At 42.4% G+C, this 21,757-nt stretch overlaps 1 long non-coding RNA gene across 1 annotated transcript in view; it reads right to left on the minus strand.

Annotated features, from left to right (window-relative positions):
- Positions 1-803: 803 nt before the first annotated feature.
- Positions 804-21,757, minus strand: part of LOC117348797 — a 34,802-nt gene continuing 13,848 nt past the window's right edge. Inside the window, exons 3-6 of the long non-coding RNA XR_004537050.1 lie at positions 21,417-21,448; positions 11,761-11,848; positions 10,474-10,505; positions 804-850 (exon numbers count right to left, since the gene is read on the minus strand). This is a non-coding gene — a long non-coding RNA (uncharacterized LOC117348797). The remainder of the gene's footprint in view (positions 851-10,473; positions 10,506-11,760; positions 11,849-21,416; positions 21,449-21,757) is intronic.

Consider the following 21,757-nt stretch of genomic DNA (forward strand, 5'->3'; position numbering starts at 1 on the left):
TATTTTTACTTTGTGATTATTTCATATTGGGCGAGGGTGTATCAGTGTTCTGTGTGTATGAAAAGGACATGGCTTTCTGTTAGCATCGATTGTACAGGATCAACTAACTGTGCAGGATCTGGCCTGTTTAGTTTTACATTGCGTGTGTTGGTGTTCTAGTGCTCACTGCAATGTTTAAGATGCTGCCTTTTCCTAGGTGCACCCTTGTTGTGTGACTCATGGATTATTACTAAAAATAACTTTTTTATATAGAGGAGGGGGTTGTTAAAAATGATCAGCACTGGCTGTAGGTAAGCTACTGGATTTAATGACCCTATTCTAACCAGCAAATTTCCCTGTCCCGCCCTCACCTGGCTACTTTATCATGCCACCTGGCTGGAAAATATTTCTGGGGCGAACACTGATGTATTATTAAAAATTTATGGACTCACTTGAACATCCTTTTATTAAATTACCTCATAAACAGCATATTTTCTAAAACTGCTACATATATATTTGCTTACCAATTTACATATGTAAATGACACAAATCTCTACTAAAATAACCTCCATAGTGGGATTGAAAATTTTGCATTATGAGATCTGCTTATGTTAATGCACTGCCCACTCTGTTGACTATACACCTCGTGTTTGAAATTGGGGATGTTAAAATTATTTATACAACTTTAACGTTAGGACCTCCTAAGAACAACCAAATAAGTTAATTCTATCTGCACAGTCCATCGATAAAATTCTTACAGAAAAAGATGGCATCAAAACTTACGATTAAGCCCTTGAAGGCTTTCTTCTCTGTGATGCGATACAGTCCTTCTAGCGTTGTTATCTTGATGTGCTTAATTTCTACATTAAATCTGAGGAAACAAAGATCACAAATTTTGTTTCATTTCAGGAGTCAGGAGTGCTGACCACAAGTGCTAAAACCATGATAGAGCTGGCATTTCCTCACTTCCCATCTCTTACACTTTTATTTTGGAAACTGCATGCTTATACCTGCAGCAAATCACATTTACTCTCTCCCAAGTCAATATTATGTATCTTATATGTAACAGAGCTAGGCTATTCCTCCTGAAAACAGGATTTTAGAAATATTTATTGGATTAAGGTAGGATTAATCAACAGGCATCTTGGTATTTAGAACACACTCATTGATGAATCCCCTCCTTAATAACCACCTTTATGAAGACATTCCCCTGAACGTTCACTACACCACACCTCAGTTTAGACCAAATTGAGACATTTAGGAAGATAGTCCAAATATACACTACAATGAAGTGTAACTACAGCAATTATATTAGGAAATATCAGTTCCAAAATCAATAAATGTGAAATCTTTTTCAGCAGATCTTAACTGTGAATAACAACATAAGAGTTGCTGTACTGGGACAGACTGAAGGTCCATCAAGCTCAATATCCTGTTTCCAACAGTGGCCAACCCAGGTCCCAAGTAGCTGACAGAACCCCAAAGAGTAGCAACATTCCACAGCTGAGATTGTGATGTCATAATGCCTCATTACACCAATGCCTAAGAGCCAACCTCATCAATGATGTCACAATGGCTTCATTATCCTATACTCACATAAGAACATAAGTGACAGACCAAAAGTTTCATCAAAGCCCAACCCAGCTCACAAGCAAAGGGGATAGATGTACACTCATGGAGACATGAAGCTGGTGAGGCTCTGAACCATCCATTGCCTGAGGAGGAGGAGGAAGTCCCTATGGAAATACTGTGGTAAATTTTTTTACTGCGGTAAAATTTTTTACTGTGGTAAACTTTTCTACTGCAGCAAATTTTTTTACTGCGGTAAACTTTTTTCTGTGGTGAAATGTTTTACTGCAGTAAATTTTCTTTACTGCGGTAAACTTTTCTACTGCAGTAAATTTTTTTACTGCAAAAATTGTTTTTACTGCAAAACATTTTTTACTTGCGGTAACCTTTTTTACTGCAGTAAAAAAGTTTACTGCAGTAAATGTTTTTACTGCGGTAAACATTTTTACTGCGGTAAACTTTTCTACTGCAGTAAATTGTTTTACTGCAGTAAAAAGTTTTACTGCAGTAAACATTTTTACTGCGGTAAACTTTTCTACTGCAGTAAAGTCATTTACTGCGGTAAACATTTTTACTGCAGTAAATCTTTTTACTGCAGTAAACATTTTTACCTGCGGTAAACTTTTCTACTGCAGTAAATTGTTTTACTGCAGTAAAAAGTTTTACTGCAGTAAACATTTTTACTGCGGTAAACTTTTCTACTGCAGTAAAAATTTTTACTGCGGTAAAACTTTTTACTGCAGTAAACATTTTTACTGCGGTAAACTTTTCTACTGCAGTAAAGTTTTTTTACTGCGGTAAACTTTTCTACTGCAGTAAATGTTTTTACTGCAGTAAAAATTTTTACTGCAGTAAAAAGATTTACTGCAGTAGAAAAGTTTACCGCAGTAAAACAATTTCACCGCAGAAAAATGTTTTACCGCAGTAATAATTTTTACTGCAGTAGAAAAGTTTACCGCAGTAAAAATGTTTACTGCAGTAAAAAGATTTACGCAGTAAAAATGTTTACCGCAGTAAACAACTTTACTGCAGTAGAAAAGTTTACCGCAGTAAAACAATTTCACCGCAGAAAATGTTTACCGAAGTAAAAACTTTTATTGCAGTAAAAGAGTTTACCGCAGTAAAAACTTTTATTGCAGTAAAAAAGTTTACTGCAATAAAAGAGTTTACTGCAGTAAAAGAGTTTACCGCAGTAACAGAGTTAACTGCAGTAAAAAGTTTACCACAGTAAAAAAATTTACTGCAGTAGAAAAGTTACCACAGTAAAAAAATTTACTGCAGTAGAAAAGTTTACCGCAGTAAAAACTTTTACTGCAGTAAAAGAGTTTACCGCATATATAGGGCCCAAGCGTAGAGTAGCGGAAGCTGGGGGCGGCTGGCCTTTTTCGTGGGTTAGGGGGTAAGTAGCCCACTTAATCTGATTTTCATATTGACAGACAAAGGTACCATACTTTCTCTGCCCGTACAGTGGAAGGATTATGAAAGGGCACATGTATTTATCACATGTGGAGTAGTATCTTTGCCAACTGAGGGACCCACCAGAAACAGAATACTTAAGAGTCCTCCAGACCTGCAGCCCTATCAGCAACCCCACATGTATCAAAATACACAGTTACTGGCTTCCTGGGATCCACTATGGGAGTTTGGTTAACAAGCGGACCATTAGCCCCATTAATGCGGACTTCTACCCATTTTTCATCTTTAATACTAGTGGTTTGGTAACATATGACTCAATCAGTGGTCTGGCACTTGCGATAATTGACTCCCTCATAGGAACAGACATTGGGTAAAGGAGCAATATGACAACGGAATTGGGTTCTGTACAGGAGGGCCATTTCTACCTGATTTCCATTACAGACCTCAGAAAGACATGGTTTACAGAACTCAAGGGGTTGTGCCTATGCTTCTGGCACAACAGGAAACAAATACAAAAGGAAGAAGCATAAGACAGTAAAAAGAAAACAGCAGTCAGATATAACACATAGGAGCATTCGGCAATGTATACACAGAAAACCCATTTGTCACAGAGTGACTCTCAATGTACATAGTGTGACCAGCCAGGCGCCATGCCTGCCAGGATCCCAGTGAAAGCAGACCGGCAAGTGAATAAGAAACCCAGGAAAGGAATGCACAAGACCTGTCCTGTCCCTGTTCAGCGTGATTTCCCAGCTGACCACCAGGGGAAGCCTGAAACACCTAGGGCAGGGGTGCCCACACTTTTTGGGCTTGCGAGCTACTTTTAAAATGACCAAGTCAAAATGATCTACCAACAATAAAATTTAAAAAAAAAAAACAACGCACACTGTACGCATACAATTGTTAATTATCATTCCTATTCCGGGGTTTTTTTCAAAGAGGTCAAAGCAGATGACTCTATGCATTGTCACCTCAGTAACAACCATACAAAAATAGACAAATACCCACCCCCTCCCTTTTTACTAAACCACGATAGCAGTTTTTAGCGCAGGGAGCTGCGCTGAATGCCCAGCGCTGCTCTCGATGCTCATAGGCACCCTGCACTAAAAACCTCTATTGCGGTTTAGTAAAAGGGGACCATATTGTAAAATATAGAGAGCAGATATAAATTCAGACACATTTTGATCACTAAATTTAAAATAAAATCATTTTTCCCTACCTTGTCTGGTGATTTCATGAGTCTCTGGTTGCACTTTCTTCTTCTGACTGTGCATCCAATCTTTCTTCCCTTCTTTTAGCCTCTATGCTTCCTCTCCTCCTGACCTCATTCCACCCCCCCCCTCAACGTTTTCTTCTTCTCTCCCTGCCCTCTCTTTCTTTCTCTCTTCATGCCCCCTTTCTTTTTTTGTTTCTCTTCTTTCTTTCTCCCTCCCTGCCCTTCCCCAAGCCACTGCCACTGCCGTTGCCATCGGATAACAGGCCCCCAATGCCGCCCGCCGCCGGCCAAGCTCTCCTTGCTTCGGGCCCACCAGCATTCCTCTCCCCGATGTCAATTCTGCCGTCGGAGAGGATGTTCCGCTGGCCAGAACTTCCTCTCTGATGGCAGAATTGACATCGGTGAGGGGAAGGCTGATCAGCCCAAGATCGACCTATTGGGAGAAATGCTGCCGGGTCCTGCCTTTGAGGAAACAGAAAGTAGGCAGGACCCGGCAGCAAGAAGAGCAAATCGCAAGCTTAACTGACCTGTCTCCCGCTTTAGCCCGTGAACGGGGCTCTAACATGTGCGTGCCGGCTTCCCTTCTCTCCCCCCCGGGACATAACTTCCGGTTTCAGAGGGAAGCGAAGGGAAGCCGGTACAAGCACACGTTAGCTCCCGGAGCATAAGTTCTCCAAGCCGGTTTTTTTTTTTTTAATGTTGAGCAGCGGAGGTAGCAGCAGAATTCAGTAGCAGGCCAGTCAGGAGGGGAAAAAAGAGAAGGGAACCCACTCTGCGATCGACTGGGGTCGTCTGAGCCAGCGACCTGTTGATCGCAATCGACGCATTGGGCACCCCTGACCTAGGGAAACTCTAGGCAGGCAGTATTCAGGTCACCACCAGGGGAGCTCAAGAGCTCCACAGTATCCTGCTGACTCAGCTAGGTTAGGGCGTGTCCCTAAGGTAGAAAAGCTCCCAGTTGCGTACAGACAGGCAAGCAGGATAGGGAGAAGGGTAAAGCCTTTCTTCCCTGATGACCTCCCTGGGCCGAGCAAAGGGGATAGATGTACACTCATGGAGACATGAAGCTGGTGAGGCTCTGAACCATCCATTGCCTGAGGAGGAGGAGGAAGTCCCTATGGAAATACTGTGGTAAATTTTTTTACTGCGGTAAAATTTTTTACTGTGGTAAACTTTTCTACTGCAGCAAATTTTTTTACTGCGGTAAACTTTTTTCTGTGGTGAAATGTTTTACTGCAGTAAATTTTCTTTACTGCGGTAAACTTTTCTACTGCAGTAAATTTTTTTACTGCAAAAATTGTTTTTACTGCAAAACATTTTTTACTGCGGTAACCTTTTTTACTGCAGTAAAAAAGTTTACCGCAGTAAACTTTTTTACTGCAGTAAATGTTTTTACTGCGGTAAAACTTTTTTCTGCGGTGAAATTTTTTACTGCGGTAAACGGTTCTACTGCAGTAAAGTTTTTTACTGCGGTAAACATTTTTACTGCAGTAAATCTTTTTACTGCAGTAAACATTTTTTACTGCGGTAAACTTTTCTACTGCAGTAAATGTTTTTACTGCGGTAAAACTTTTTTTCTGCGGTGAAATTGTTTTACTGCGGTAAACATTTTTACTGCAGTAAACATTTTTACTGCAGTAAAAAATTTTACTGCGGTAAACTTTTCTACTGCAGTAAATGTTTTTACTGCAGTAAAAATTTTTATTGCAGTAAAAAGATTTATTGCAGTAGAAAAGTTTACCGCAGTAAAAAGATTTACTGCAGTTAATAAATGTTTACCGCAGTAAAAACTTTTATTGCAGTAAAAGGTTTACTGCAATAAAAGAGTTTTACTGCAGTAAAAGAGTTTACCGCAGTAACAGAGTTAATTCTACAGCCATCTGTTGCAGGAAAGACGAGAAAGATAGCTGATCTGCCAATGCTTTGCCTCGAGAAGGACTCGAGGACGTCGAGGCAGCCTGTGTCGAAGAAGAAGCTTCGTCAGGGAAAAAGACATCAAAGGAACCTGGTGACTTGGATGAGGCAATTGAGACCAGAACATCCTCGAGGTCCAGCATCGGAGACCTCGAACGAGAAGTCGGTGGTCTGGTCAAGGTTGGAGTAGATAGAGGCTTTGAGGAAGATGGTCTGTCATAAGAAGAAGAACGATGCCTGGAAGGATGTCTCGATGAAGGCCTCGAATGTCGGTAAGAACTGTGTCTGGAACCAGATCTCGAGGATCGAGGAGATTTCACCTCGGAGACGTAGGCAGCCGAAGCCAACGTCTGTCCCTGGAAAGATGGTTGAAGCACTGATCATCAAGTTTGCAGACGACACAAAGCTATGCCGGGCAATCAGATCACAGGAGGATAGCGAGGAACTCCAGAGTGACTTGTATCAGTTAGAGAAATGGGCAGAGAAATGGCAGATGAAGTTCAACGTGGAGAAATGCAAAGTAATGCATTTAGGCAGTAAGAATAAGGAACACGAGTATAGAATGTCAGGTGCAACTCTGGGTAAGAGCGAACAAGAAAATGACCTGGGTGTACGGATAGATAAGACCCTGAAGCCGTTAGCACAATGTGCGGCGGCAGCAAAGAAAGCAAATAGAATGTTGGGCATGATAAAGAAGGGAATCACGAGTAGATCGGAGAGGGTCATAATGCCGCTTTATAGAGCAATGGTCAGACCCCACTTGGAATACTGCGTCCAACATTGGTCTCCCAACCTAAAGAAGGATATAAAATTGCTGGAGAGGGTGCAGAGGCGAGCAACAAAGCTAGTAATGGGTATGGAAAAACTGGAATACGAGGATCGACTTATGACTGAGATTGTTCTCCTTTGAAAAGAGGAGACTGTGAGGGGATATGGTCGAGACCTTCAAATACTGAAAGGAATCGACAAAATAGAGCAGAAAAAACTATTTACATTGTCCAATTTGACACGGAATGAAGCTGAGGGGGACAAGTTCAGGACGAATATCAGGAAGTTCTGCTTCACGCAGAGAGTGGTGGACACCTGGAATGCTCTCCCCGACGAGGTTATTGCGGAATCGACCGTCCTAGAATTTAAAAGCAAACTAGATGCGCATCTCCTTATGAGAGGCATAGAAGGATATGGGTGACTACAAATTATGCCAGGTGTACACCTGGGAGGGCCTCAGAGTGTGCGGATCGCCGGACATGATGGACCGAAGGTCTGATCTGGAGATGGCACTTCTTATGTTCTTATGAATAGGACTAGAGGCTGTAGATCGAAGCTCCAAAGGCTTGGTGGAGGAACCTCGATGCACTCTCAAAGACTCTGCTCCTTGTTTAGAGTGTGAGGATTCTCATCAAGGCAGACCAGTCACTCGCAGAGACTCTTCTCCCTGCAAAGAGTGTGTAAGTTCAGACTGGGGCAAAGCAAGCGGGAGTCTGCTGAATGCCCAGGCTGGATAAGAGGAAGCAGTTTAGGTCCCATGTTAGTAAGGAACTGAAAAGAAACTGGCAAGGATGGATCCGCGTCTGAAACCGGACCACCTGCTTTGGCTGGAGGTTCCTTCAAGGTAGTGTGAGTGTGTTTCGACTTAGGAGTCTTGGACACTTTAATCACCACTGGCGGAACCGACTGCTGAGCTATCTGACCTGAGGAAACAGGGGAAGATACAGCAAATGATGTCGAATCAAGAGCCGCTGCAAACGACGAAGGTCTGATGAGGCTCTAGGTGGAAGCATTAGGTGCAGAAGAAGCCTCGATGGAAGTCGAGGCCGAAGACGCCTTCGAAGTCGAGGGATCAGTAGGAGACTCCATCTCGAAAAGCTTCTCCACCAGAATGCAACGACGCTTAAAAGCACGAGGCTGAAGTGTTTGGAAAGGCAGGCACGACCTAGGATGATGTTTCGGCCCAAGGCACTTGAGGCAGCATCCGTGAGGGTCCGTAAGAGAGATCACGTGCTGACACTTGCTACACCTCTTGAAGCCCGTAGCAGGCCAGGACATAGATGGAAAAATAGCCGCCGCAAAGTCGAAGCCGTCGGGCTGCGGCCCGAGCAGCCTGTCCCGGAAAACGAACAGAAGAAGGAAAAAAAAAATTATTATTTTTTTTTAACTAAAATAAAAGAAATAAAATAAAACAGCGATTCGTGAAGAAAAAAACACAAACCGCGGTTGAGAGAAGGCACAAAGTGAACGAAGTTAAACGCAGAGAGTCAAAGACGGACTTCTCGGCTCCGCTGAGAACCGAGGAGACGCGCCCTGTGCTGGGCGGGAAGGCACTCGCGCATGTGCGGTGCGGGCGACTCAAAACTTCGAGTTTCTTCAAGCAAGTCTGCTTGCGAGGCGTCCGCATCCGGGCTCCGTCGATGACGTCACCCATATGTGAGAATACCTGCCTGCTTGTCCTGGGATAATGTACGTTATGAAGTAACATTTCATTGTAAGTCACTTTGCATCCAAACAGGAAAGTGAAAGGTTAGTTAAAAAGAACAAATTGAAGAGTTTTAGAGAGTCCCTCACCTTGAGTAGCAATAGATTTGATAGAACAGTTGAATTGCTAGAGATAATCTTTTGTCAGGTAAATGAAGGTTTGAAGGTACAGCTTTGGTGACTGTCAGATTCGGAAGGGAATTTTAATAATGCAGAAACCAATTTTTGTCTGTTATTACCTATTTTCTGGATTCTTGACATAATTTGGCTCCTGAATTTAGAAGGGGTCTGCAGAGGGGAGTTTGTCCCTTTTTCAGTGGCCTGGTTGATTACCACTAGGGACAATGAAGCCATTTTGGAACCTAGGACATATGAGCAGAAGTGCGTGGACAACGTACCAGTTCCCATTAAGGCCAGGAATATTGAATGGGGAGAGAGGAAGGGAAAGGGTCTGCTGAGAATTCCCCGTCCTGTCCCCGTGAGTTTTGTCACTGTCCCTGTCCCATTCTTGTAAGCTCTGCCTTAACTGCACAATCCTCAAACACTTGCAGGATTGAGGCAGGGAAATGAGTTCCTGCGGGGAAAAATTTGTCCCCATGTCATTCTCTAATCAGATGCTTTGGGGTAGTGGGTAAGAGATGTGTTCCAGGGGGGTGAGCGTGGAGGTATTAGAGGCTGGCAGGTGTGATAGAGGAAAGAGGTTGGCGCCTGCCCTCTCCATGTTAATTGTAGCCACCTTCTAAAATGCTTTTTTACGTGTTTAAGCCATTTTACATGTCTAAAAGCTGCTGCTTGCACATGAGAGGATAAAATGTTACCCCCCCTCTGTCGCAGAAAATACAAATGTATTCATGTGGGAGTATGTTATATTATCTAGCGCTTGTATTCTGCCAACTCCCACCAATAGTGGTTCAAAGTGGATGACAAAAGAGGGTCAGGATGTTCTCCGTTACACAAGAAAGAAGCAGAAATAAAATACAAAGCAAAATAAAAACAGAACCTAACTTGAAAAAGGACTATAACTGCTCTATAGGCCAGTGGCGTAGTAAGGGGTCAGGGGTCAGACTGCCCCAGGCGCTGTCTTGGTGGGAGTGCCAGCACCTCTCTGCCCTCCCCCTATGCCATGCTCTTGCTCTCCATTACCTGCCCCCTACCTCTTTAAAATCTTTGTCAACACGAGCAACTACTCTAGCTTTTTGCTCATGCCCGCCTGGCTACCTCTGAAATCACTTCTAGGTCGCGGGGCCAGGAAGTGACATCAGAGAAAAAGCCAGAGAAGCTGCTTGCGCAAATGAAGATTTGAAGAGGTATGGGGGGGGGAGGAGCAGCGAGGGGGGGGCACAGATACCAGGTGACTCTTAAGGAATTGCACTTTTCAATCTGTCCTCCCCCCTTTTATTCCTCTCTCCTAATCATAGACACACAAGCAGTGTAAGCACAGAAACACGTGAGCATGTATGCAAACAAACATGAACATGCAAAGAATCCCATGAGCTCTGTATGCTTTTTCCTCTTCTAACATTCCTGAACAAGTATCTGCAAAACAAGAACCTTTAAACCTTTAAATTTCAAGCTTTGATTTGAACCCGGTTTTTAAGCCAGAGATCTTTTCTCCCTATTGGAGGGAGTTTTTTCTCTCTGGCTGTGTTTTCCGGAGCGGACCAGTGATAGTTCTTTACCTCTCCGTTAAAGAATTTTTGAATTCAGGGAGTGGGATTCTTTGGATTTTGAGGTCCATTTGTTAAATGATTAACTTGGTTGGTGGACACTCGACATTTGCATATTGTTATTAAGCAAAACGAGTACATTTTGTTCATCCAATTTAATTTATCACAATCTGAAAAGCAATAAACATTTTAGTTTATTTCTTAACATTTCTGTAACTTTGTCATGTAAATTTTACTTACCACCAATACTGGGTTAAATCTGGCACAGGAGACTGGGAAAAGGAAAACAGAGAAATTAGACATCTTTGTAGTGTTTTTCATGCTATTACCAGTTAATTTTAGGCTGATGCTGTCAGAAGTCAAATCATCACTATTTATTACCCTATTTATATACTCAAATATTAAAAGTTTGTTTATACTGTGACAAAGGCAGTGTCTGTATTTTCCATTTATGGGAGAATGAAAACAGAAGCATATCTTTGTGGCTGGGTTCCAGTGACATGATTTTCTTCCCCTAGAACTATGGTGTTTTGTTTTGTTTTTTTCAAGTTTATTAGGTTTTTTATATACCACATATTTCTTGTTATTTTTATTTGTTAATTTGTAAAGTGGCGATTGTTATGTATCAGTTTTTTCAAATTTACATCTACTGTCTTTATAAATTGCACAGTATTAGAGGACATGTATCACTATTTCTGTGGTGTTGCATTGTATGCAGAGTCTGGTTTCTTGGCGGTTCAGTTTAACTTTGGTCTACATATTTCTATTTTTACTTTGTGATTATTTCATATTGGGCGAGGGTGTATCAGTGTTCTGTGTGTATGAAAAGGACATGGCTTTCTGTTAGCATCGATTGTACAGGATCAACTAACTGTGCAGGATCTGGCCTGTTTAGTTTTACATTGCGTGTGTTGGTGTTCTAGTGCTCACTGCAATGTTTAAGATGCTGCCTTTTCCTAGGTGCACCCTTGTTGTGTGACTCATGGATTATTACTAAAAATAACTTTTTTATATAGAGGAGGGGGTTGTTAAAAATGATCAGCACTGGCTGTAGGTAAGCTACTGGATTTAATGACCCTATTCTAACCAGCAAATTTCCCTGTCCCGCCCTCACCTGGCTACTTTATCATGCCACCTGGCTGGAAAATATTTCTGGGGCGAACACTGATGTATTATTAAAAATTTATGGACTCACTTGAACATCCTTTTATTAAATTACCTCATAAACAGCATATTTTCTAAAACTGCTACATATATATTTGCTTACCAATTTACATATGTAAATGACACAAATCTCTACTAAAATAACCTCCATAGTGGGATTGAAAATTTTGCATTATGAGATCTGCTTATGTTAATGCACTGCCCACTCTGTTGACTATACACCTCGTGTTTGAAATTGGGGATGTTAAAATTATTTATACAACTTTAACGTTAGGACCTCCTAAGAACAACCAAATAAGTTAATTCTATCTGCACAGTCCATCGATAAAATTCTTAACAGAAAAAGATGGCATCAAAACTTACGATTAAGCCCTTGAAGGCTTTCTTCTCTGTGATGCGATACAGTCCTTCTAGCGTTGTTATCTTGATGTGCTTAATTTCTACATTAAATCTGAGGAAACAAAGATCACAAATTTTGTTTCATTTCAGGAGTCAGGAGTGCTGACCACAAGTGCTAAAACCATGATAGAGCTGGCATTTCCTCACTTCCCATCTCTTACACTTTTTATTTTGGAAACTGCATGCTTATACCTGCAGCAAATCACATTTACTCTCTCCCAAGTCAATATTATGTATCTTATATGTAACAGAGCTAGGCTATTCCTCCTGAAAACAGGATTTTAGAAATATTTATTGGGATTAAGGTAGGATTAATCAACAGGCATCTTGGTATTTAGAACACACTCATTGATGAATCCCCTCCTTAATAACCACCTTTATGAAGACATTCCCCTGAACGTTCACTACACCACACCTCAGTTTAGACCAAATTGAGACATTTTAGGAAGATAGTCCAAATATACACTACAATGAAGTGTAACTACAGCAATTATATTAGGAAATATCAGTTCCAAAATCAATAAATGTGAAATCTTTTTCAGCAGATCTTAACTGTGAATAACAACATAAGAGTTGCTGTACTGGGACAGACTGAAGGTCCATCAAGCTCAATATCCTGTTTCCAACAGTGGCCAACCCAGGTCCCAAGTAGCTGACAGAACCCCAAAGAGTAGCAACATTCCACAGCTGAGATTGTGATGTCATAATGCCTCATTACACCAATGCCTAAGAGCCAACCTCATCAATGATGTCACAATGGCTTCATTATCCTATACTCACATAAGAACATAAGTGACAGACCAAAAGTTTCATCAAAGCCCAACCCAGCTCACAAGCAAAGGGGATAGATGTACACTCATGGAGACATGAAGCTGGTGAGGCTCTGAACCATCCATTGCCTGAGGAGGAGGAGGAAGTCCCTATGGAAATACTGTGGTAAATTTTTTTACTGCGGTAAAATTTTTTACTGTGGTAAACTTTTCTACTGCAGCAAATTTTTTTACTGCGGTAAACTTTTTTCTGTGGTGAAATGTTTTACTGCAGTAAATTTTCTTTACTGCGGTAAACTTTTCTACTGCAGTAAATTTTTTTTACTGCAAAAATTGTTTTTTACTGCAAAACATTTTTTACTGCGGTAACCTTTTTTACTGCAGTAAAAAAGTTTACTGCAGTAAATGTTTTTACTGCGGTAAACATTTTTACTGCGGTAAACTTTTCTACTGCAGTAAATTGTTTTACTGCAGTAAAAAGTTTTACTGCAGTAAACATTTTTACTGCGGTAAACTTTTCTACTGCAGTAAAGTCATTTACTGCGGTAAACATTTTTACTGCAGTAAATCTTTTTACTGCAGTAAACATTTTTACTGCGGTAAACTTTTCTACTGCAGTAAATTGTTTTACTGCAGTAAAAAGTTTTACTGCAGTAAACATTTATACTGCGGTAAAACTTTTTACTGCAGTAAACATTTTTACTGCGGTAAACTTTTCTACTGCAGTAAAGTTTTTTTTACTGCGGTAAACTTTTCTACTGCAGTAAATGTTTTTACTGCAGTAAAAATTTTTACTGCAGTAAAAAGATTTACTGCAGTAGAAAAGTTTACCGCAGTAAAACAATTTCACCGCAGAAAAATGTTTTACCGCAGTAATAATTTTTACTGCAGTAGAAAAGTTTACCGCAGTAAAAATTTTTACTGCAGTAAAAACATTTACTGCAGTAGAAAAGTTTACCGCAGTAAAAATGTTTACTGCAGTAAAAAGATTTACGCAGTAAAAATGTTTACCGCAGTAAACAACTTTACTGCAGTAGAAAAGTTTACCGCAGTAAAACAATTTAACCGCAGAAAATGTTTACCGAAGTAAAAACTTTTATTGCAGTAAAAGAGTTTACCGCAGTAAAAACTTTTATTGCAGTAAAAAAGTTTACTGCAATAAAAGAGTTTACTGCAGTAAAAGAGTTTACCGCAGTAACAGAGTTAACTGCAGTAAAAAGTTTACCGCAGTAAAAAAATTTACTGCAGTAGAAAAGTTTACCACAGTAAAAAAATTTACCGCATATATAGGGCCCAAGCGTAGAGTAGCGGAAGCTGGGGGCGGCTGGCCTTTTTCGTGGGTTAGGGGGTAAGTAGCCCACTTAATCTGATTTTCATATTGACAGACAAAGGTACCATACTTTCTCTGCCCGTACAGTGGAAGGATTATGAAAGGGCACATGTATTTATCACATGTGGAGTAGTATCTTTGCCAACTGAGGGACCCACCAGAAACAGAATACTTAAGAGTCCTCCAGACCTGCAGCCCTATCAGCAACCCCACATGTATCAAAATACACAGTTACTGGCTTCCTGGGATCCACTATGGGAGTTTGGTTAACAAGCGGACCATTAGCCCCATTAATGCGGACTTCTACCCATTTTTCATCTTTAATACTAGTGGTTTGGTAACATATGACTCAATCAGTGGTCTGGCACTTGCGATAATTGACTCCCTCATAGGAACAGACATTGGGTAAAGGAGCAATATGACAACGGAATTGGGTTCTGTACAGGAGGGCCATTTCTACCTGATTTCCATTACAGACCTCAGAAAGACATGGTTTACAGAACTCAAGGGGTTGTGCCTATGCTTCTGGCACAACAGGAAACAAATACAAAAGGAAGAAGCATAAGACAGTAAAAAGAAAACAGCAGTCAGATATAACACATAGGAGCATTCGGCAATGTATACACAGAAAACCCATTTGTCACAGAGTGACTCTCAATGTACATAGTGTGACCAGCCAGGCGCCATGCCTGCCAGGATCCCAGTGAAAGCAGACCGGCAAGTGAATAAGAAACCCAGGAAAGGAATGCACAAGACCTGTCCTGTCCCTGTTCAGCGTGATTTCCCAGCTGACCACCAGGGGAAGCCTGAAACACCTAGGGCAGGGGTGCCCACACTTTTTGGGCTTGCGAGCTACTTTTAAAATGACCAAGTCAAAATGATCTACCAACAATAAAATTTAAAAAAAAAAACAACGCACACTGTACGCATACAATTGTTAATTATCATTCCTATTCCGGGGTTTTTTCAAAGAGGTCAAAGCAGATGACTCTATGCATTGTCACCTCAGTAACAACCATACAAAAATAGACAAATACCCACCCCCTCCCTTTTTACTAAACCACGATAGCAGTTTTTAGCGCAGGGAGCTGCGCTGAATGCCCAGCGCTGCTCTCGATGCTCATAGGCACCCTGCACTAAAAACCTCTATTGCGGTTTAGTAAAAGGGGACCATATTGTAAAATATAGAGAGCAGATATAAATTCAGACACATTTTGATCACTAAATTTAAAATAAAATCATTTTTTCCCTACCTTGTCTGGTGATTTCATGAGTCTCTGGTTGCACTTTCTTCTTCTGACTGTGCATCCAATCTTTCTTCCCTTCTTTTAGCCTCTATGCTTCCTCTCCTCCTGACCTCATTCCACCCCCCCCTCAACGTTTTCTTCTTCTCTCCCTGCCCTCTCTTTCTTTCTCTCTTCATGCCCCCTTTCTTTTTTTGTTTCTCTTCTTTCTTTCTCCCTCCCTGCCCTTCCCCAAGCCACTGCCACTGCCGTTGCCATCGGATAACAGGCCCCCAATGCCGCCCGCCGCCGGCCAAGCTCTCCTTGCTTCGGGCCCACCAGCATTCCTCTCCCCGATGTCAATTCTGCCGTCGGAGAGGATGTTCCGCTGGCCAGAACTTCCTCTCTGATGGCAGAATTGACATCGGTGAGGGGAAGGCTGATCAGCCCAAGATCGACCTATTGGGAGAAATGCTGCCGGGTCCTGCCTTTGAGGAAACAGAAAGTAGGCAGGACCCGGCAGCAAGAAGAGCAAATCGCAAGCTTAACTGACCTGTCTCCCGCTTTAGCCCGTGAACGGGGCTCTAACATGTGCGTGCCGGCTTCCCTTCGCTCCCCCCCGGGACATAACTTCCGGTTTCAGAGGGAAGCGAAGGGAAGCCGGTACAAGCACACGTTAGCTCCCGGAGCATAAGTTCTCCAAGCCGGTTTTTTTTTTTTAATGTTGAGCAGCGGAGGTAGCAGCAGAATTCAGTAGCAGGCCAGTCAGGAGGGGAAAAAAGAGAAGGGAACCCACTCTGCGATCGACTGGGGTCGTCTGAGCCAGCGACCTGTTGATCGCAATCGACGCATTGGGCACCCCTGACCTAGGGAAACTCTAGGCAGGCAGTATTCAGGTCACCACCAGGGGAGCTCAAGAGCTCCACAGTATCCTGCTGACTCAGCTAGGTTAGGGCGTGTCCCTAAGGTAGAAAAGCTCCCAGTTGAGTACAGACAGGCAAGCAGGATAGGGAGAAGGGTAAAGCCTTTCTTCCCTGATGACCTCCCTGGGCCGAGCAAAGGGGATAGATGTACACTCATGGAGACATGAAGCTGGTGAGGCTCTGAACCATCCATTGCCTGAGGAGGAGGAGGAAGTCCCTATGGAAATACTGTGGTAAATTTTTTTACTGCGGTAAAATTTTTTACTGTGGTAAACTTTTCTACTGCAGCAAATTTTTTTACTGCGGTAAACTTTTTTCTGTGGTGAAATGTTTTACTGCAGTAAATTTTCTTTACTGCGGTAAACTTTTCTACTGCAGTAAATTTTTTTACTGCAAAAATTGTTTTTACTGCAAAACATTTTTTACTGCGGTAACCTTTTTTACTGCAGTAAAAAAGTTTACCGCAGTAAACTTTTTTACTGCAGTAAATGTTTTTACTGCGGTAAAACTTTTTTCTGCGGTGAAATTTTTTACTGCGGTAAACGGTTCTACTGCAGTAAAGTTTTTTACTGCGGTAAACATTTTTACTGCAGTAAATCTTTTTACTGCAGTAAACATTTTTACTGCGGTAAACTTTTCTACTGCAGTAAATGTTTTTACTGCGGTAAAACTTTTTTCTGCGGTGAAATTGTTTTACTGCGGTAAACATTTTTACTGCAGTAAAAAATTTTACTGCGGTAAACTTTTCTACTGCAGTAAATGTTTTTACTGCAGTAAAAATTTTTATTGCAGTAAAAAGATTTATTGCAGTAGAAAAGTTTACCGCAGTAAAAAGATTTACTGCAGTAAAAATGTTTACCGCAGTAAAAACTTTTATTGCAGTAAAAAGGTTTACTGCAATAAAAGAGTTTACTGCAGTAAAAGAGTTTACCGCAGTAACAGAGTTAATTCTACAGCCATCTGTTGCAGGAAAGACGAGAAAGATAGCTGATCTGCCAATGCTTTGCCTCGAGAAGGACTCGAGGACGTCGAGGCAGCCTGTGTCGAAGAAGAAGCTTCGTCAGGGAAAAAGACATCAAAGGAACCTGGTGACTTGGATGAGGCAATTGAGACCAGAACATCCTCGAGGTCCAGCATCGGAGACCTCGAACGAGAAGTCGGTGGTCTGGTCAAGGTTGGAGTAGATAGAGGCTTTGAGGAAGATGGTCTGTCATAAGAAGAAGAACGATGCCTGGAAGGATGTCTCGATGAAGGCCTCGAATGTCGGTAAGAACTGTGTCTGGAACCAGATCTCGAGGATCGAGGAGATTTCACCTCGGAGACGTAGGCAGCCGAAGCCAACGTCTGTCCCTGGAAAGATGGTTGAAGCACTGATCATCAAGTTTGCAGACGACACAAAGCTATGCCGGGCAATCAGATCACAGGAGGATAGCGAGGAACTCCAGAGTGACTTGTATCAGTTAGAGAAATGGGCAGAGAAATGGCAGATGAAGTTCAACGTGGAGAAATGCAAAGTAATGCATTTAGGCAGTAAGAATAAGGAACACGAGTATAGAATGTCAGGTGCAACTCTGGGTAAGAGCGAACAAGAAAATGACCTGGGTGTACGGATAGATAAGACCCTGAAGCCGTTAGCACAATGTGCGGCGGCAGCAAAGAAAGCAAATAGAATGTTGGGCATGATAAAGAAGGGAATCACGAGTAGATCGGAGAGGGTCATAATGCCGCTTTATAGAGCAATGGTCAGACCCCACTTGGAATACTGCGTCCAACATTGGTCTCCCAACCTAAAGAAGGATATAAAATTGCTGGAGAGGGTGCAGAGGCGAGCAACAAAGCTAGTAATGGGTATGGAAAAACTGGAATACGAGGATCGACTTATGACTGAGATTGTTCTCCTTTGAAAAGAGGAGACTGTGAGGGGATATGGTCGAGACCTTCAAAATACTGAAAGGAATCGACAAAATAGAGCAGAAAAAACTATTTACATTGTCCAATTTGACACGGAATGAAGCTGAGGGGGGACAAGTTCAGGACGAATATCAGGAAGTTCTGCTTCACGCAGAGAGTGGTGGACACCTGGAATGCTCTCCCCGACGAGGTTATTGCGGAATCGACCGTCCTAGAATTTAAAAGCAAACTAGATGCGCATCTCCTTATGAGAGGCATAGAAGGATATGGGTGACTACAAATTATGCCAGGTGTACACCTGGGAGGGCCTCAGAGTGTGCGGATCGCCGGACATGATGGACCGAAGGTCTGATCTGGAGATGGCACTTCTTATGTTCTTATGAATAGGACTAGAGGCTGTAGATCGAAGCTCCAAAGGCTTGGTGGAGGAACCTCGATGCACTCTCAAAGACTCTGCTCCTTGTTTAGAGTGTGAGGATTCTCATCAAGGCAGACCAGTCACTCGCAGAGACTCTTCTCCCTGCAAAGAGTGTGTAAGTTCAGACTGGGGCAAAGCAAGCGGGAGTCTGCTGAATGCCCAGGCTGGATAAGAGGAAGCAGTTTAGGTCCCATGTTAGTAAGGAACTGAAAAGAAACTGGCAAGGATGGATCCGCGTCTGAAACCGGACCACCTGCTTTGGCTGGAGGTTCCTTCAAGGTAGTGTGAGTGTGTTTCGACTTAGGAGTCTTGGACACTTTAATCACCACTGGCGGAACCGACTGCTGAGCTATCTGACCTGAGGAAACAGGGGAAGATACAGCAAATGATGTCGAATCAAGAGCCGCTGCAAACGACGAAGGTCTGATGAGGCTCTAGGTGGAAGCATTAGGTGCAGAAGAAGCCTCGATGGAAGTCGAGGCCGAAGACGCCTTCGAAGTCGAGGGATCAGTAGGAGACTCCATCTCGAAAAGCTTCTCCACCAGAATGCAACGACGCTTAAAAGCACGAGGCTGAAGTGTTTGGAAAGGCAGGCACGACCTAGGATGATGTTTCGGCCCAAGGCACTTGAGGCAGCATCCGTGAGGGTCCGTAAGAGAGATCACGTGCTGACACTTGCTACACCTCTTGAAGCCCGTAGCAGGCCAGGACATAGATGGAAAAATAGCCGCCGCAAAGTCGAAGCCGTCGGGCTGCGGCCGAGCAGCCTGTCCCGGAAAACGAACAGAAGAAGGAAAAAAAAATTATTATTTTTTTTTAACTAAAATAAAAGAAATAAAATAAAACAGCGATTCGTGAAGAAAAAAACACAAACCGCGGTTGAGAGAAGGCACAAAGTGAACGAAGTTAAACGCAGAGAGTCAAAGACGGACTTCTCGGCTCCGCTGAGAACCGAGGAGACGCGCCCTGTGCTGGGCGGGAAGGCACTCGCGCATGTGCGGTGCGGGCGACTCAAAACTTCGAGTTTCTTCAAGCAAGTCTGCTTGCGAGGCGTCCGCATCCGGGCTCCGTCGATGACGTCACCCATATGTGAGAATACCTGCCTGCTTGTCCTGGGATAATGTACGTTATGAAGTAACATTTCATTGTAAGTCACTTTGCATCCAAACAGGAAAGTGAAAGGTTAGTTAAAAAGAACAAATTGAAGAGTTTTAGAGAGTCCCTCACCTTGAGTAGCAATAGATTTGATAGAACAGTTGAATTGCTAGAGATAATCTTTTGTCAGGTAAATGAAGGTTTGAAGGTACAGCTTTGGTGACTGTCAGATTCGGAAGGGAATTTTAATAATGCAGAAACCAATTTTTGTCTGTTATTACCTATTTTCTGGATTCTTGACATAATTTGGCTCCTGAATTTAGAAGGGGTCTGCAGAGGGGAGTTTGTCCCTTTTTCAGTGGCCTGGTTGATTACCACTAGGGACAATGAAGCCATTTTGGAACCTAGGACATATGAGCAGAAGTGCGTGGACAACGTACCAGTTCCCATTAAGGCCAGGAATATTGAATGGGGAGAGAGGAAGGGAAAGGGTCTGCTGAGAATTCCCCGTCCTGTCCCCGTGAGTTTTGTCACTGTCCCTGTCCCATTCTTGTAAGCTCTGCCTTAACTGCACAATCCTCAAACACTTGCAGGATTGAGGCAGGGAAATGAGTTCCTGCGGGGAAAAATTTGTCCCCATGTCATTCTCTAATCAGATGCTTTGGGGTAGTGGGTAAGAGATGTGTTCCAGGGGGGTGAGCGTGGAGGTATTAGAGGCTGGCAGGTGTGATAGAGGAAAGAGGTTGGCGCCTGCCCTCTCCATGTTAATTGTAGCCACCTTCTAAAATGCTTTTTTACGTGTTTAAGCCATTTTACATGTCTAAAAGCTGCTGCTTGCACATGAGAGGATAAAATGTTACCCCCCCTCTGTCGCAGAAAATACAAATGTATTCATGTGGGAGTATGTTATATTATCTAGCGCTTGTATTCTGCCAACTCCCACCAATAGTGGTTCAAAGTGGATGACAAAAGAGGGTCAGGATGTTCTCCGTTACACAAGAAAGAAGCAGAAATAAAATACAAAGCAAAATAAAAACAGAACCTAACTTGAAAAAGGACTATAACTGCTCTATAGGCCAGTGGCGTAGTAAGGGGTCAGGGGTCAGACTGCCCCAGGCGCTGTCTTGGTGGGAGTGCCAGCACCTCTCTGCCCTCCCCCTATGCCATGCTCTTGCTCTCCATTACCTGCCCCCTACCTCTTTAAAATCTTTGTCAACACGAGCAACTACTCTAGCTTTTTGCTCATGCCCGCCTGGCTACCTCTGAAATCACTTCTAGGTCGCGGGGCCAGGAAGTGACATCAGAGAAAAAGCCAGAGAAGCTGCTTGCGCAAATGAAGATTTGAAGAGGTATGGGGGGGGGAGGAGCAGCGAGGGGGGGGGCACAGATACCAGGTGACTCTTAAGGAATTGCACTTTTCAATCTGTCCTCCCCCCTTTTATTCCTCTCTCCTAATCATAGACACACAAGCAGTGTAAGCACAGAAACACGTGAGCATGTATGCAAACAAACATGAACATGCAAAGAATCCCATGAGCTCTGTATGCTTTTTCCTCTTCTAACATTCCTGAACAAGTATCTGCAAAACAAGAACCTTTAAACCTTTAAATTTCAAGCTTTGATTTGAGCCCGGTTTTTAAGCCAGAGATCTTTTCTCCCTATTGGAGGGAGTTTTTTCTCTCTGGCTGTGTTTTCCGGAGCGGACCAGTGATAGTTCTTTACCTCTCCGTTAAAGAATTTTTGAATTCAGGGAGTGGGATTCTTTGGATTTTGAGGTCCATTTGTTAAATGATTAACTTGGTTGGTGGACACTCGACATTTGCATATTGTTATTAAGCAAAACGAGTACATTTTGTTCATCCAATTTAATTTATCACAATCTGAAAAGCAATAAACATTTTAGTTTATTTCTTAACATTTCTGTAACTTTGTCATGTAAATTTTACTTACCACCAATACTGGGTTAAATCTGGCACAGGAGACTGGGAAAAGGAAAACAGAGAAATTAGACATCTTTGTAGTGTTTTTCATGCTATTACCAGTTAATTTTAGGCTGATGCTGTCAGAAGTCAAATCATCACTATTTATTACCCTATTTATATACTCAAATATTAAAAGTTTGTTTATACTGTGACAAAGGCAGTGTCTGTATTTTCCATTTATGGGAGAATGAAAACAGAAGCATATCTTTGTGGCTGGGTTCCAGTGACATGATTTTCTTCCCCTAGAACTATGGTGTTTTGTTTTGTTTTTTTCAAGTTTATTAGGTTTTTTATATACCACATATTTCT

Source organism: Geotrypetes seraphini, chromosome 15 (genome assembly GCF_902459505.1).
Source record: "Geotrypetes seraphini chromosome 15, aGeoSer1.1, whole genome shotgun sequence".
NCBI lineage: Eukaryota > Metazoa > Chordata > Amphibia > Gymnophiona > Dermophiidae > Geotrypetes > Geotrypetes seraphini.